General features: G+C 46.6%; 1 protein-coding gene across 4 annotated transcripts in view; it reads left to right on the plus strand.

The window, feature by feature from the left end:
• Positions 1 to 2,402: 2,402 nt before the first annotated feature.
• The window catches only part of PRKCD (protein kinase C delta), a 41,902-nt gene continuing 27,163 nt past the window's right edge, over positions 2,403 to 17,141 (plus strand). For 2 of the 4 annotated variants that reach the window (XM_015874541.2, XM_015874545.2), the window contains exon 1: positions 2,709 to 2,832. The gene's annotated coding sequence lies outside the window, so the exon portion shown is untranslated. Of the gene's footprint in view, positions 2,654 to 2,708; positions 2,833 to 3,186; positions 3,279 to 17,141 lie in introns of those variants that run through there. The other 2 variants (XM_015874543.2, XM_015874544.2) reach the window with 2 other exon arrangements.

A 17,141-nucleotide genomic window follows, 5' to 3' on the forward strand; every position in this document is an offset into this window, starting at 1 on the left:
AAGAGATTCTAGCACCTCCTACATGTAGCAGCCTAACCACAGCGTCTCACTCCACCCAGCTGCAGCTCTGCACGGGCACAGCAGCAAACCACGAGGAGGTAGGAAAGCCCAATTCAGCTGCACATCACAGTAACTGGCGTGCTGACTATCAGAGTGGTGGAATCCTTCCTCAGTACAAAAGCTAAAACGATCTGTAGAAACTGATTCATATTGCTACCAAAAGAATCTCTAAAGCTTCAGGACTTTAGAAAAGGAAGGTGAGCTCCTGTCTCAATAGGGCATCAGTCCAAAAGCGGACAGCAATCAGATGAGTTTTTCATAGCCCCACCACAAGCAGAACAGATGAAACAAGGCTCAGGAAGGAGAGACAAGTGAAGTCCTCTGATAAGCACTGCTCTATGAAAAAGAAGTTGGCAATGAGTGCCATGATTGTTTTCTGTTCTGCATGTCATAGAAATGGAAATAATGCTTTGGCACAAATAGCCATCTCTGAATCAATCAGCTGTCCACCACCAGAATCACAGCAGGTGCCGCAGATATGGCAGCTCAGCCTACAAGAGGTGATGGCATCCTTTTTGAGAATAGTTTTGTACTAATCTGACTGTGAAGCCCCACGGGAGCTGGTCTTACCCTCCACTATTGGTATGACTGAAGCTTTGCTGAGGAAATTTTAATTTCTCACTTTCCTTTTTACTATACGCTCTGGGTGTCTGGATGAGGAGCTATGAGATGTGGTTGTGGCAGCAACGGCGATGGGAGGGCGGTTGGACTGGATGATCTTGTAGGTCCTTTCCAACCTTGTGATTCTATGATTCTATGAGAAGCAAAATCACAGAAGATAAGCAGGCAGCAGGAGGGTCTCTCAGTGCCGTGAAACATCCCAAGTTTCTAAAGCCATCTTTCTCTAGCAGATGAGAATATTCTCCATTTCCTACAGGCCAAACTTAGTTAGGACTGAATAAAGAAGTTGAACCCACTGAGAGACCAGGCAAAGGCAGAAGAGGCAAAACTTACACGGTGTTCACAGTCCAGAACAGGAAGGCCTGTCTGTTTCAGAAAGACTTTGGCTAAATGACACTCTAAATGGATACATATAATAGTCATTAAGAACCTCACGTTAAATGAAATCCAGTGAACCCTGGCAAAACAGAAAATGGAAGCATTAAATGAAGAGAATCACCCTGCCACAATTAGCTTCTGCTTCTTCCCTCTCATTCAAAGTAGTTTCAGGTTTGCTGTTGTAAACTCAGCATTCACGAGCTGCTTCTGCACATCAAGTTCCTCAAATTTCAGAAGCAAGGTGTGCAATTTAAAGTTTGGTTCCATTGCAGTTCATTCAGTGCTGTTCTGTTCCAACACATACAAACCTTACTCTTATTTTCGGGCAAAAACCAAAATTGGAATAAAAACCCAACCACTAAAATTGGCCTAAGAAATGTACAAAGTAACACAGAGTTCAACTGCAAGAGGGAAAAGTGGCCAGGGACTGTTCTGCTGCTTTGTTCCACCCAGACACATCACCATCTGCCAGGACTCAGCTGGTGCTATTTTCCTCTTAAAGTAAGTTACTTTAAGCTCCGAATATATCCAAATAAAGAAGTACCTCAAGGAGGCTGATTTCTAAACCCACTACAGCATCCAGATTTGATGTCAGAAAACTGAGGAACTCCCCCATCACCTGGTGAGTATGAAGTGAAACCTGCAGGGAAGAAGCTGGACGCCACGCGGGTGGGATGTGGCTGCCCAGAGATGGCTGCAGCCTCGTGATGGTCGGTCACAGCCCCAGCAGCACCCGGCACCTGGCAGAACAACGCCTGGCAGCACTGATACAGGTGGGAGCTCCATCAGTGCTTTCCATTGGATGAGAATGACACCACTTCAGATGAATTATGTTAAGAGTAATTACATTTGACTCAGTACTAAGATTACCAGGATGAGATAGAAAATGACAGAAGGCTGCTTTGTGCAGACGTTCAGGCTGGAGATCAGGACGAGGTTCTGCAGCAGAGGGCGGTGTGTGTGGGACAGGCTGCGGCCACGGCAGCTGATGGAGCTCAGGAGCCATCCGTACAGCACGGACATACGGCCTCGTTTGTGGAGGGTCTCGAGTGGAGCCAGGAGTTGGAATCCACGATCCTGGCGGGTCCCTTCCAGCCCAGTGCGCTGTGACTCCGTGTCCTCTCCTACTTACACCCCCCCACGTGTGAGCGCTGGAGACCGGGAGCTCGCACAGCGCTGCCGCCTCGGGAACAGCGAGGGAGCCCACCCAGCTCCGGCCTCGCACCGTAACGACACCCACGGCTCTAAAGGCACCAAAGCGTTATTGCAAACGAGAGCCTGGAAGAGGAAGTGCGGCACAGCGGTGAGGAAACTCGAAGGCCACTCCCCGCAGGGCAGGGGCGAGCAGCAGCAGCCGGGTCCAGCTCCTCGGCTCCGCACGTGCCTCACACCCGGGACAAGGAAGGATAAGCCGTTTGTTTCCTCGCCCCAGGCGTGACCCGGGTTTAGCAGCTCCGCTCCGGGCCGAGGCAGCGGCTGCCGACGGGCGGGACCGGAGCGGGCAGAGCGGGCGGTCATTGCTGCGGAGCGGGGCGCGTCCCGCCGGCTCCGGGCTCTCCCGGCAGCTCCGGGGCGGAGCGCGGCTGGGCTGCAGGTGAGCGCCCGGCTACAGCTGCGCCCCGTGGGCGGAGCGCGGGGCGGGGAGCTCCGGGCCGGGCCGGGACGTTGGGCGCTGCTGTGCGCTGTGCTGTGAGCTCTGTGCGCTGCGCTCAGTTTCTGTCTCGCTCTCGGCCGGGATCGCTCTCGGAACTCGGCGGTGTCCCCTGCGGAGCGGTGAGTGCCGGCACCTGGACCCCGAGCGGCGGCACCCAACGACCGGCGCTCCCCGCCCCGCCCGGCGCGGGGTGAATGAGGAAGCGAGACGGGATCCGGCTTCCGTGGGGCTCCCGAAGGGGAGAGGGGCTGCGGCCGGGCCCGCCGCGAGGGGAGGGCGGGACGGGGGGACGGGGGGGCACGGCGGCGGGGCGGCTCCTCGGAGCGCATCCGTGTTGGGGCTGCGGGCTGCGGTGCGGGGCGAGCTCGGGCCCGCGTGATTCGGCCGGTTCGAGGAGCCGCGCTCCGGCGGGGCCGGGATGGGGCCGGGTCCGAGCGGGGCGGGTCCGGCAGCGGCCGGCCCGGGGGCTGCGTCCCGAGCGAGGAGATGCGGCGGCAGCGAGCTCCGTGTGCCCTCTGCCCTCGGTACGGACGCGGGGGTGGCTCGTGCCCGGATCGCCGAGGCGGTAAAGCACTTCGTACTCCTTTTCTTCTTTTCTTTTTCTCGTCCCAGCCACGCGTGCCGATGCTCGGTTTCTGTCTGTGGGTGTGAGGCAGGTAGTGCCCCGTCCTCCCCTCGCTCTGTTTCCAGCTGGCTGCCGGCAGACAATAGCAGTGGGGTTGCAGCAGTGCCCGCTCGTGCTGTGTGCATGCCGGCCGTGCTGTGTGCATGCCGGCCGTGCTGTGTGCATGCCGGCCGTGCTGTGTGCATGCCGGCCGTGCAGCTCTCACTAACCATCCTCAGCTCATCGCTGGGGAATTCCCCGCTCATTAGGGTGTGAAACACCGCACTAAGGGATGCTGGCTCTGCTGACCCGGCTGTGCTGCATCACCGCGGGGGGCTGGTACAGACGCACCGTGTGCCCCCGCCTCTGGGCAGCTGCAGGAGCCAAACGGGCACAGACTGCGGGTGTGGGCGAGCAGTGCTTGCACCTTGCCTGGCCTTAAGGGTGGGTTTAAAGTCAGGACGGCAACTCCTGTACATCTCTGCAAATAGCATGTGTCAGAATTCTGGGTGCTCTCGCATGTCCATCTGCTGTCAGATCCCATGTGGACCTTGGCCTCATCTCACATGCTCTGTTAACAATGCAGTAAGCCAGGAAGCAGCCTGCCCTGCTGTCCTACCCTTCTGTCTGATAACGCCGTGCTGCTTTGTATCGATCACACAGGGAGTGAAACCTACCACAACCAATACAGCTTTCTGAACGAGACACTTTGAGCAATAATCATAAGAGCCCGTACGCAGCATTTCCTATTTCTTTTAGTTGTTGAAAAGGAATTCATGTTTAATCATTGTTCTGCTGGTTTGCAGTGACCCCAAGGCACTGCTATGGGAATTTTGAGAAAATAATGAAACATAAGAGGCTGCAACGTGTGGATGAGGGTGTGTTGGTGGGTTTCATAACTACAATCTGTTTTTCAAATGCAGCTGGGTGCTGTAGGTTAAGGATCGCTTACATGCTGTCAGTGTCCATTTTGATCCATCTTCTGCCAGTACATGTAAAACGTTCTGCTCTTTTTTAGCCATCTCTTTGTAAAGTGAATAGAAACTTCTAAAGGAGTTTGCTTATCAGGACAACATGTAGCTTTTGAATACAGGCCTTTAAGAAGTGAGGCACATGACCAAGTATTTCAGTGGGCATTGTTTGTGTGTTTGTATGTAATGCTAAACTTCAGAGAGCTCAGAGGTGCGATGAACAGATACAGTCTAACGATACTTGGAATTTGTCATCCTACATCTCATAATTCAGACATAGGTTCGAAGGAATTGCTGCCACTCAGTGGCTGACACAGAAGCGTAAGAACCTGCACTGTGTTGTGGCTGTGATGTATGTGCAGGTAGTGAGTATGTGGTAAGGTGGTTCTGTGTCCCCAAATATCTGTCATCAGGAAGATGCTCGGGTTGCTCCAAGCAGTTCTCAAACTGTTTTCCATCTGTATTTAATAACTGTGACCCTCCTGTGTGGATGTGCCTGATGAGGGGTGGGTTACGATGTTCTTGTTGGATGGAGCCACAGGACAGTGCTGCAGAACAGACGGAGCCTCCTGATCACACAGCTGGTTGGGAAGGTACTGCGAAAGGAAGGAAGTGTATTTAAATTGTAGCTTCTGAAGTTTTGTAGCTACTTTGGTTAAAGAGAAACCTTTAGAGGAGTCTTTCAAAGAAAACTTGATTATTTGATAGGACGCGGTTCAAGGAAACATCGGTAAAACCTGGAAAGATGACACCTTCTCTTGAAATAACTGCTTTCCTAGAAGTGTACAGACTTTCAGGTCTCAGAGGCTTCTTCTAATGTCTAAAGCTGCAGTCATCACAACTGAAGCTCATTTCAAACTGGGTCCTTTGGGGTCTAGTAGTTACAATTCTCCATCCATCCTGGTTTCTGTTGGAAGGCCTCCGGTGTCGTCCTGTTGCTTCGCTCCTCCACCCCATGTCACACTGCTCAGCTTTGCTGTACCACACACCTTACACACCTCCTGCCAAGCAGAGCCCCCACACCAGCCCTCACTCCACAGCACCTCTGCCACCTGGGCTGGGACTTCAGCACATCTGGGTGCACCGCAGTGAGCTTCTGTCCAGCAAACTGCTGTAGCATCTACAGCAGAGTGGTGCTGTGCGGTGTAAGTACTTCCCAGGTGTTGGCCAGCACTGAGGTATGTTGCCAGTATTGGGTTCACTGACCCAGGTATTTAAGTTCCCTAAGGCTAAGTCAGGTGTGTCTCTCGGTGCTGTGGTTGAAATGCATCATGTAGTCTGCCACTCTTCATTAAATAGATAGAGTCCGTATTTAACCTACTGTAAAACGGATGGAGGGAAGAAGGAATAGGCTGGAGACTGAAATGGCTATTGCATGTGAGTCAGAGCTGAATGACAAACATGACAGGGGATTTACCAGCAGGGTCGGAGGGCTGACTGGCTTCATCAGGAACCTAATTCCTCATTTAATCAGCCACTATGAGAAAGGCCATGGGATTTTTTATTCTAGAGTTGTTCTTGTTTCCATCCTGGTTGTCAGGTTCTAGTCAAAAGGTGTCATTTGTGTTCCAGCTGTTGTTGTAACCACTTTCTCTGCTCCACAACCAAGCTTCTCAGCTTTCTCTGAATCTTTCTTCACTTGTGTGGTATCAGTGTGGAATTAAAGGAATGAGCAAGGAAAGGGGGAAAACTGCCTGTTCCCAATCAGAGCCTTTTGGGCAGCACAGGAAAATTCATCTCCCCACATTGACTTGATTCTGCTTTGCAAAGGTGCGGTGAGAAAATGAACTGTGAGGGCTCTGTGGCCCTGGTAGCAGTAATACTGAAGTGACTTGTGTTAGGTTCTCATTTGAAAGGCAGTTATTTTTAACTGCCTTTAAGAGTTTCTGTGCTTTGTTGCCGAGGCATTACCTCGCCGAGGCAAAGCTGCTCCATGACCTTTGTATGGTATTTGTTGAATAATCTTGTAGAAGTCTGCTCTGTAGGAGGCAGCCTGCAGCCACTAACCCCATGGGGCCTCCTGCATTGTACCCACTGCTCCAGCGTTCTGCTGCTGTTCTCAGAGTCGCCGGGAAGGGTTAAGAAATGAGGGATGTGGCACAGGAGTCCCAGGGACATCACGGATCTGCCCTTGGTGAGACTGGAGTAGCGTGATCGTCTGTTCTGATCTGGACCAGACTCTGCTACTAAAAGTACCTCTGGTACGGACAGTGGAAATACCGTGTCTACAGCTGCATCTTTCCGATTTGTTTGTAGTTGCCTTTTTCTTTAATGAAAAGGAATGTAAATGGAGCAGTGTGGCAGCCTTTCAGTGACAGAAGGGTGCCCTGCCATCCATGCAGTAAGTCGCATTTTGAAGCTGTTAAATTAGCAGTTGCTGTTTTCTAAATGCTGATGGATTGGGCAGTTTCTGACTGCGAGAAGGAAATGGTGTGAGACAGATGTGTATCAGCAGCTGCAAAACAAAGAGGCAGACCATAAAATCAATTCTCTAAAGATATTCTAACAACAACAACAAAAAAAAGCACATGAAACTGTTGAGTGTTTCTTGTGGTTTCGTCTCAGGTTTTCCTGCTCATTTCTTTTACTGTTGAGTGTAATGTTCTATCAGGAACCCTCCTAAAGGAGGCAGATGTGCACTTGCTGTTTCCTGATGAGCAATCCTTCAGATCCGCCTAAACAATAAAAGCATCACCCCTTTTTATTCCCCAGAATTCTAAGTTGCTGCCCACTTGGGAGAAGAAAATGGGTATGTAACGTGCATTCTTATCCTGCCATCACTCGTGCTTTTCCTTAGAGGTGTGAGTGAAACCTGGTCTTGTTTGGTTGAGATATCTCTGCATGAATGGCTCTGATTTGCATTGTGTTGAGTCTTCTGCAGTCTCACCTGTGATTTGTGTTGATAAGCGTGGTTAAAACCCAGCTACTCGCTGTAAATACCACGTATCCTGAAACATCTGCAGTGACTGTGAGCCTCAGCCCCAGCTCTGTTCCCCATCCCTGAGCTGTGAAGTCATGGTGCAGCTTGGCCCAGAGCTCCATCAGCTCAGCTTTGTGGGATGGCAACCCTGTAACGATGAGGTGACAGAGGAATTGCTGTGGCTGTTAGTACTGAAATGTCAAGCTACCTTTGGAACATTCATAGTATTTATTTATTCCCCTCCTTCATCACTTCCTATTTACTAGAAGTCTCCTGAAATCCTTATCTGTGCATTTGGCTCTTCCTCAGATTCTCTGATTTCAGTTCAGGCTTTGCCGTGGTTTCTCTATCTAAGGAAGTCATGAAGTCCAAGTGTTTGGTGGGTACTACTTTGTACTAATTTCCTTCATATTGTCATAGAATCATAGAATTACTCAGGTTGGAAAAGACCTCAAAGACCATCAAGTCCAACCTCAGCCTAACCATAGTACCCTCACTCTAACCACCCTCTGCTAATCATATCTCTGAGCACCACATCCAAACGGCTCTTAAACACATCCAGGGATGGTGATTCAACCACCTCCCTGGGGAGCCTGTTCCAGTGTTCAACTATCCTTTCTGTAGAGAAGTGTTTCCTAACATCCAACCTAAACAGTGTTCAGCTTGGGCAGTGCAGCCAAGTTGTTGTGAACGTGTTGGTGGCTGCTGTGAGCTGTGCTTTGCTGAGCTGAGGCTGAATTTGATTCTTCTTTCAGCAAAGTAGGAATCCTGTAACTCTCCCTTAGAAGGGAAGTTTCTTCCACAAGCCTGCATAAAAGATTTGGTAAGAATTTAGGAAGTGTGATCCAGCCAGCAGCTTATAGGGGCCGTCATATCCTCGTTATGTTGTATTGTGCTGGAAAATGAATATAAACAGGCACAGCACAGTAACTCTGGACAATTGTTGTGTTTATGATACGGCACCGACTGCACTGTAGATCTTATCTCAAGATCTGTGTGGTGCGTTTTGTAATGTCTCTGGGTGACTTCACGTTTTGCTGGTGTGACAAAATAACCACAGGAAGCAGCATCTGGTACCTTTGTTGATGTTGCTGGTGTCTGTTGGGCTGCAGAACTCGGTACTTTTCTCGCTAAGGAATGCGTTGCTTGTGAGAATATATTACTGAAAGCTCTTGTGGAGGGAAGATTTAGTCCTGCCTACTTTAAAAACTGCTTAACGCACATCCCTATAAGCGAGCATGGATGGTCACCCTGCATCAAGTAGGTGCTGCTAGGACTTCTGGTTTTGGTCATTGACTGTTTCTGCTCTGGATTAAATCCATAAATAATCCTGCAATAGGATCTGAAACGTTCAGTCCTACAAGTGTCTCTGCATGTAGCAGTAGATTTATAACAATGCTTTCAATACTGATAGATTAATTTTGTTTTAATGGGCTGCCTCTTCTGCTCACTGAGTGATAACGATGGTTGTTGCTCACATCCAGGGTGCTGGTCCATCAATGCTGTGTCCTTGCTGAGCTGTGAATTGCTCAACAGCTGCTCTCTCGAGCATGTGTCAGCCAGCGCCCATGGCCTCCAATGAACTCAGATTTTCTTACTAATGACTTGGGAATGCTGCAGTGGCCATCAGCATTCGTGGGCAAATATCCACAGCGGATCTATCTGTCCGGAAATTGTAAGAACTCTCTCATATTACATTCACTTGTATTTCTCACTATTAATGGGAGGAATCTTACTGGATAATTCTCTCCCAGTAGATTTTTTTTTCTGCAGGTCGTTTTGCAGAAATTTGGGTTTAGACCAAAGAATTAGCAGATCCTCCTGTTAATCCCCATGGGACTCGCATTAGGCCCTTAGTCTGTTTGTTATGTTTTCTTTTCCTGCAGTTTCCTCAGGCCCTTACAGTGAGGGAATCTGGAATCCTTGTGTAGCTCTCAGCTCATCTGTTAGCCAGACTGGCTTCACTGGATGTACGCTTGAGAAAAGCGTGGGAGAATCTCAGGGAATCTGATTGTCCCCCCTTCTTTGGGCTCAGAGATTTGAATGGAGGTTGGTTTCTTCTCCAGGAAGTCAGGACGTTTCTGTGTCATGCAGGGTGGTTTGCCTGCTGCTCTCAGCCCTGGTTGCTGATTAGTGCAGCTGTGCCATCACAGCTCCCATGCAGGTTCACCACAATGCATGTCTGCAGGAAAGTCTGTTTTACGCTGAGACTGACTTACAGTGTCACCCCCAAAGTGCAGCATGCAGTTACGCTGCTGGCCTTGCTTCTGCATGTAGATGTTATGCTATTGCTATTCCTGTTTGGCGCTTCAGCTAGACTAAACATATACACCAAAAATTAGAAGGGGCTTCACTTAAAGTGGATGATAATGCTCTGTGGCAGCCAGGAGTTCATGCTGTTTTTTTCCAATGAGCTTTCTCAGATTGCGTTGCTACTTAAATGGTAAAGCTACTGGACCTGCACCACCAACTTGCTTCCCTACAGGCACCCCTTGAGCCCGCTGAAACTGCCTGTCACAGGGGAAATCGGGGCTGATGCTGCCACTGGGAAGCAGCAGTGCCACAGCCATCTACTCATGGAAGTTGGTGGATCACTGTTGTAAGGCAAGGCAGCAGTGTGGGTGTAGTGATGGAGCTGGCTGCAGCAGGAGCAGCACCACACAGAGATGAGAGCTGCTGGGCTACGTGATGCCACCCGTCCTTGTTGGACCTTGTTTGTTAGAGTGATGCTACCAGCCCCAGTGCCTCTCACTTCAGCCTTGTAAACCCCCCACTCCTTTCTGAAACCTTGGTGACAGAACCAAAACACCTTCCTTCTGGGGCAGGGAGGAGAAGTGCTGCTCCTGCTTGCTGCTGTTTTCTGCTTTAGTTTAATTTGCAGGTTCTCCCATTCCTAGCAATGCTGCTAAGATTTACAAGGCAACTCCAGAACTTTGGTGTGGGCAATAGTATCTATCAGACTGGTTTTCTGACCTATTTTAGGCTACTGCAGATTGGAATTAATGTTGCTTTCCTTTTCCAGTGGGTGGCAGTTGAGGCAAAGAGAAATGTTTATTTGCTTGGAATTTCATATAGATATGTATTGAAAGAATGCAGAGTGAGGCCAGAACAGGCCAACCCGTTATGGCTGTCTGGTCTCTGCTTATGTCACATTCTTTCCTTTTTTATTGCATCTCCTAGCTGGGGAAAAGGGCAAATCAAAGGAGCTCTTGTGACCTGAATCTGTTTCTAGTTTAAGTTTCTTCCATGTTCATTGTTCTGTTGCTTGTTTCCTTCTCTTACTGCTTAGTAACTGTGATCCCAATCTTTGTGTCTTTAGAGCTTTGCTGTGTGTAAACCTAATTTCCAAGCTGAAAGCCAATAACTTTTTGCAGCAGTATGTTCGTTTTCTCAGATCTGCATTTTGAGTTTGAATGCAAAGTCATTGCCATTTGTCACTGAACTCATGCCAGAAGAAAATAGTCTCCATTATCACATTACAGTAAGTGTTCTTAGTGTTTCAAGAGCAGTTGGCAACGTAACAGTCCCAGCAGTGTTGACTTTGTATGTTTATTCTTCTGTCCAGACCCTCTGAGGGTCAGGCATATGTATTCAAGTATATATTATTAAAATGATGCACTAGATTCAAAGTACTGCTTAACTGAAGCACACAGTAGTGCACTGTGCATTTAGTGAATATACAAGTTACAGATGAAATGCAAGTAAAATGTATGTTTATGGAAATAATCCATATTCTAATGTGTAAAGTACTGCATTTCTGAATATGGTGGAGATTAGGTTAAATGTAGATTTTTAGGGTGTGAGCAGTATGGAAGTCAGTGCTGGGAACTGAAGTCAGGTTGAGAATTCTTCCTGGATGATGGAGCATCATTTCCCTGCGCTGTGGTTGGGTTTTGCCAGCACTCCCCAGTGCTGCAGGTTTTGTTTAAATACTTAATGCTGCATCTAAAGAAGTCTCTTATTTCCATGATTAATATTTCTCCTAGGAATGAACTAGTATTTTATATTCTACAACATGTGGTTATAGATTGTGTGGTTACCAATTAATCTCCATCTTCTCCCTGAAGAAAATAAGGCCTTCTGTAGGTATTTAAAGTACTTAGGCCAGAATATATCTAGTTAAATTGGATAACGTTATTATCAGTATGCTTCAGCAGCTTTGCCAAATCCAACCGGAGTCAGCTTATCACAGCCGAGCCTTGTCCAAGCTCACGTGGCATTCTACTTCATCACATCGTACACTGATGCAGTCAAATAAAGCTTCTGTAAACACGGTCATTATAAACACTTAGAGAGATTATCCACTTAAGTGGATACAAATTCTGCTGCTCTTAGAGCAAAGTTCAGCTTGATTGTTAGGTTTAACTTGTAAAATTATTTCCAACTCTTACATGGAAAAATATCCATTAAAAAATACCTTGTCCCTTTGTGGCACATGAAATAAATGAGAAATTATGATGATGATGAGCTGAGCTTCAACTGTTTGGTACCAAAATACTCATCTTTCTTGTCAGCAGGGCTCTCTGTAGTGCCCTGAGGTAGGTAGTGTTTGTCACGGGGAGGATTTCTGCATTATTTCTAATGGAGATGAGAAATTCCCAATTTGTGTTATGGTTTAGTCATTTCTTCCTGGAAGTTGATTTCCTTGCTGCTTCTGGTGCTGCTTTTCTGTAAGTTGAGCCTTTGTATGACATGCAGGGGCAGCAGCTGAGCTTCTTCAGCATTTCAGTGTTCCCATGCTGCATGCAATTAACACTCACGTAACTTGTGTTCAGCTTGGATGGTTGGAGATGGGATGTCTGAATAATTTCCTTTAGTTGTCTTTCCTCGCAGACTTGAACAAAAGAGCCGTTCTTTCCTTTTATTTTCCTTTGCAAATGTATGGTGCCATATTACATTCACAAATAACCTACTGTGAAAATGTCCTTTCTTATTCTTGAGTGATAATACCTGCAGGTAATCAGTTCTGTTCCTAGCAAGCAATATACCAAGAGGAAGGCACGTTGCTTTTGGCCCTTTAACGTGGATCACATAATCCAGAAGCTGGTTGACTTTGTTCATTTGGAAAATGCATTTCTAAGGTGGCTGCTGGATCTCTGATGTGTTGAAGGTGTCCCAGGTTGTGCCCTGTCCTTTTGGCCCGTGGTATGGGCAGGCTCTGTTTGCAGGTACTGCCAAATGCCTAAAACAACAACTACAAACCCTTAAGCTTTGACTTTGAAAGAGTTTTTTATGATGTTTGAACGTGTGTTCCAAGCGTGCAGTTCAACATGTTGCATTCTTCACAGGTCAGCAGGGAGGAGTGGGGCAGTAGCAGTGCTGCAGCTGCCGTGTTCCTTGGAGGGTGCTGCAGCAGTGGAAGGGGCTTGCAGTGGCACTGCTGAGAGGTGTCAGGACGGCAGATGAAGCTCATCCTTGTGGTTGCATGCAGTGCTAATGGTGCTGGAAGTCAAGCAGCCAGAAAAGCAAAGTGCTATTTTATTTCCTGGCCCAAGCAAAAGCCAGAAGTCTCTGTACTTCACTCTGCCAGTTCTTCCGTTATAGATGTGCACACTAAGGTCTCAATACGGTCATAATTTAGCTGGCTTAATAGCAGCGTCACTGACATAAGCAAACTCTTATGTTTATTCTCCACACTGTAAGCTTGTGTTTCAAGAAACTGAATGATAATTATAATCCTTTTCAACTCTGGCCATTCTATAATAGGAATGAAGATTACCTGGCTTTAGCCAAACAGCCCATTTCATTTACCTATTAATGATGGCAATCAGTTTTTCCTTCTGTTACAATTGTTCAGACCAGTGATGTTGCACTTGTTAAGGGAGACATGGCAAGCAAGAAGAAAAATAAGAATTACTTTGCTATTGAAGTCTGAAAAGGGCAAAACATAATTATGGCAGAGCTTTAAGCATGAGAGAGATTAATTGGAGACCTCAGATTTTGTTGTTTTACTGGGCTGATTTTTGCATGATGTTCTGGTAGCGTCAATTCTAATAGATCATATTTCACAGAATTCTTGCAAACTCTTCTTCCATCTCTCGTGCTGTATTCCCATGCTCCATTCTTTTATCCCAGGCCTTTGATTCCTGTGCTTTGGTGAGGAGTTGGCCGCAGTTCAATATTTTTGTTTTTCAATGACATTTTCTACACAGGGTTGCAGTGAAACCCATAGATCAAGAAACTCCCACAAGCTTTATTTGTCTGTCACTCGCTGCCCTTTGATTTCGGTGATACACAGAACCGTAATTTCTTTGATAAATAGTACAGAAGTGGCCATTCAGCCAAAATCTGAATTTTTAGAAGCTTTTCTATGTTACTTTATCTTTGTTATTTTTTTCCTTCCGGACACTCATGGCAGCTCAGTTGTGTTCCTAGGAAACTGAACTTTCCACTGAGCCCATCATCAAAACCGATAACTGAGCACAGTGGACGTGCTGGCAGGATGCAGTGGGCTGCAATGTAATGAATTTCTGAGCTCAGCTGAGTAATCCTTCTGTATCCTTATTATTTTACATGGGATCTGTTGGTTTGACAGGTGTCCTAATTTTGGGCAAAATCCAAATTCACAGTCTCAAAAATCTGCAGGACTTTCCTATCTCAGTTCTATCTCTGCAGTGTACAATCTGATATCTCCTTTTGTTGAATTGGCCACAGCTGGCTCCTGGTGGTTTGGGGTTAGTGGAATAATTCAAGAGAACTAATATGATATTAACATTGAGTGTAAGGGTGCACAGTAAAGTAATGAATTCCCGTAAAACCCCAGCTTTGAAAATGTCGTAGGGTATAGAAGGCTGGGTTCTTTCACAGTGGTTGTTTTGTCCTCTTTTGATTTTCCTGTGCTTGAAAGGATCTTTGTTCCACCCTCTGGCTCCTCTCGCTGTTGATTTGCAGGGCAGGGGTTTTCCTGTTCAAGGAAGCATTGGCTGGACTCAGCCTCCTTCTTATGAAGCTCAACAGAGCAGTGTCGTCTTGGAACACAGAACAAATTGGGTTTTATTCAGCTGGTATACTTTGGACCTTTGGTGTGTTCTCATTTATCTCTCACTCACAGAACACTCTAACCTGGCAGCCATTTAATCTCTTTCAGATTACCAAGTGTTTGTTATGGCTCCAGAATTTGATGACTGAAGCTATAACGCCATCTTTGAACTGTGTTGTTTTTGTTTTAGGGTATTTCTCTCCCCTTCCTCCCCCACTAGTGTAACCTCTTATGGAACCAAAAAGATCTCTGTTGAATTACTGCAAGCATCAACGTGCTTTCCTTCATTTTGCAAAGTTATATCTGTTGCTCACTCCAAACTATTTTCTGAGAAGGTATAATAGTTTTGCATTCTTTCTTGGGGCTGACTTCTTGTCTGTGACCAAGGGAAAGATTCCCCTTACAAAGCATAGAGGTTCCTCTTTTGTCTGCCCTCCTTTGTCTTCCGTCGCTCATATTGAAGTTGTCTGTGTTCAGGAGACCTGGTGCAATAAGGCTTCAGTATTTGCAAGAAGTCTGTACCTCACTGACAAGAGCCACGTGTGCCATTTCAAATAATTGTTCTTGACTTCAATGCAGACACTCAAGAGATGGAGGAACATGTGGCTCAAGTTGGTTGCTGTGCCATTTACAGTGTGGAAAGCTCGTCTCCTTTGGCCATGCCTGGTTTATCTGGAAAAACGTACAAGCGACGAGGCTGGATTGATTCTTGTTGGTTCTGCTCAGTTGTCAGCTGTTATTTCCTGGCAGGCACAACTGATGCCTCTGCTCCCCTAATGGGCTCCATCCCTGTGCCTTACATTTGCCATAGCCTGTGCTTAAAAGTTGGAGGCTGTCTAAATGAAACCTTGTGTGTCTTAGAAGATACCACCAAAGGAAAATGAAGAAGAAGTAAGCAGTGGGTCTGCAGGATTTGTGTTTTGTACTTAATATTTCAATCATATCGATCAGGCTAAACTTTTGTAGTTAAGCTGTGTTAGAAAGAGGCAGGAAGAATAATACTACTGTACTGAGCTCCCTGAGAAGGACGCATCTGGTGGCCTTTTGGGTTAGTACATTGTGCATTTACTGCCTCATGTATTCAAGGAAAAATCCAAACCTGATGATGTGACTTTCTGCCTTGCCCAAGTGTAGTTAGCTATGGCCTATATCCAAGCGTTTCAGAACGGAGAAGCAGGCCCTCGCCAAGGATGAAAGGCAAGTATGATGGGTGAGCACTGTTGGCAGACAGATTGTTTCATTTATTATGCAGCTATTTGAGGCTTCCAGATTTCCGTATACAAGGGAGGAGAACTGCCTAGCAAGGTCACCGGGAACAAGGAACACAATGTGGAAGACATATTGTCCTTCTGTTCTTTGACAGAACAGATCCCTTCATTCCACAACACGCTGGCAGGACCCACTGGGCTGAGGCTGTGCCAGCTCCAGACAGTGTGTATATATCAGTTTGTCCCATCGCTCACCAGAAAAATGAGTTTATGAAATGTTGGCGAGTGCCCAAATGAGGATTAATATACAAACAGCATCTGAGCCAACTTCTGGATATGTGAATGGTGCAGGCTTAGTTATATAGTAGCTTCCTTAGTGTATGAAGACTGGGTGTAACCAGATAGGTTTTGTTCTTTTCCTTTAATTCTGAGTTTGTCTTACTTTTGAGATTTCTTAGTATAAACTGCGTGTTGAAGGTAGTACAACAGGGAGGAGAGTTACTGCCTCTGCAAAAACCTGAGTCACTCAGTGTTATTGAGACATGGAATTAGCTTGATATTAAAGAAGGAAAACTAGAAGATTCTCATTAAATTCAGATGCTAATCTCCTATTTCTGTTTCCAGTTACGTCTCCAAAGTGCATCCCACATCATTTTTAGTCCTGTCCTAAGAAAGAGATGAAATGTTCTGTGTGAAACTTTAAAAACTCTTCTGTCCCTTTGAGGCAGAAAACCAGTCTTTGGAACTGTAACGTGGTGATTAATGCAGGCATTAGGGCATTAGTGGCTGAAAACGAGTCTAGTAATCAGAGATGGGCCGCATCTTGGTTGAAGTTTGGTAGCAGTCATCCTGTAATGCCTGTAATGCATGTCAGAGGCTATCAGTGCTGTTTCAAATGAATCATCTGGGTGACAGAAATCTTAATTCATAATTGTATACATAGGATCACAGAACACGAGAACTACCTATTAAATACTTCTGTATTGTAATTTCACTGTCTCAACGCTGGAAAATGTGTCTTCAGAGGAACGTGAGGTTTTTTCAGGTAGAACTTTGTTCCTGTAGATGTTCAGCTGCGTGTATTCAGGTAAGAATTGATCTGGTGCCACACCAACATTTTTCTGATACTCAAATGGCTGTCAGCTTCCAGAAAGTTGCTCAGTGTTCTCTCAGAAGTCATGGTCTTTCTTCAGCTTCCTGGCAAAAGAGGAACTATTGCTTGGAAATGAGCCAGTAGTGATCCATGCAATGAAATACCATGGAGTGAGCAGTCATCGGCACCAAGGGGGAGATTTCAAGAGCCCTGCAGCGTCTGCTCAGCTGCTTTTTCATTGTGTTCCTTCTGAGACAAAAAGCCCCTCGCTGCCTTCACTGCAAGGTGTTTTTTTAAAGTTATTATTAATAAACACCAAACTTGAAGTGGAGCATTTATAGGGGCAGAAAGATCAGATGAAAAAGCTGCTGCCACAGTTCACTTGTCTGTGCATCAGCAACAGACAACAAAAGACAGTGACTGTATTTCTGCCTCCGAAATCCCTCCAGAAAATCTTCGTCATTGCTCCATTTTAAGCATTTTTTTCCTCCAGAAATGTTTTTACCCAGCACTGTGAGGCATGAGACGTGGGGTCTGGAAACTCTGAACTTCCTCTTGCCCTCAGTGCATGGGGCACTTCTCTGTGGGAGTGCAGGAACCTTGGAATTCAAGCTTTCATTTTGCAAATCTAGCCCTTATGGGCTGCGCATTGA

Source organism: Coturnix japonica, chromosome 12, assembly GCF_001577835.2.
Source record: "Coturnix japonica isolate 7356 chromosome 12, Coturnix japonica 2.1, whole genome shotgun sequence".
In the NCBI taxonomy this organism is placed as follows: domain Eukaryota; kingdom Metazoa; phylum Chordata; class Aves; order Galliformes; family Phasianidae; genus Coturnix; species Coturnix japonica.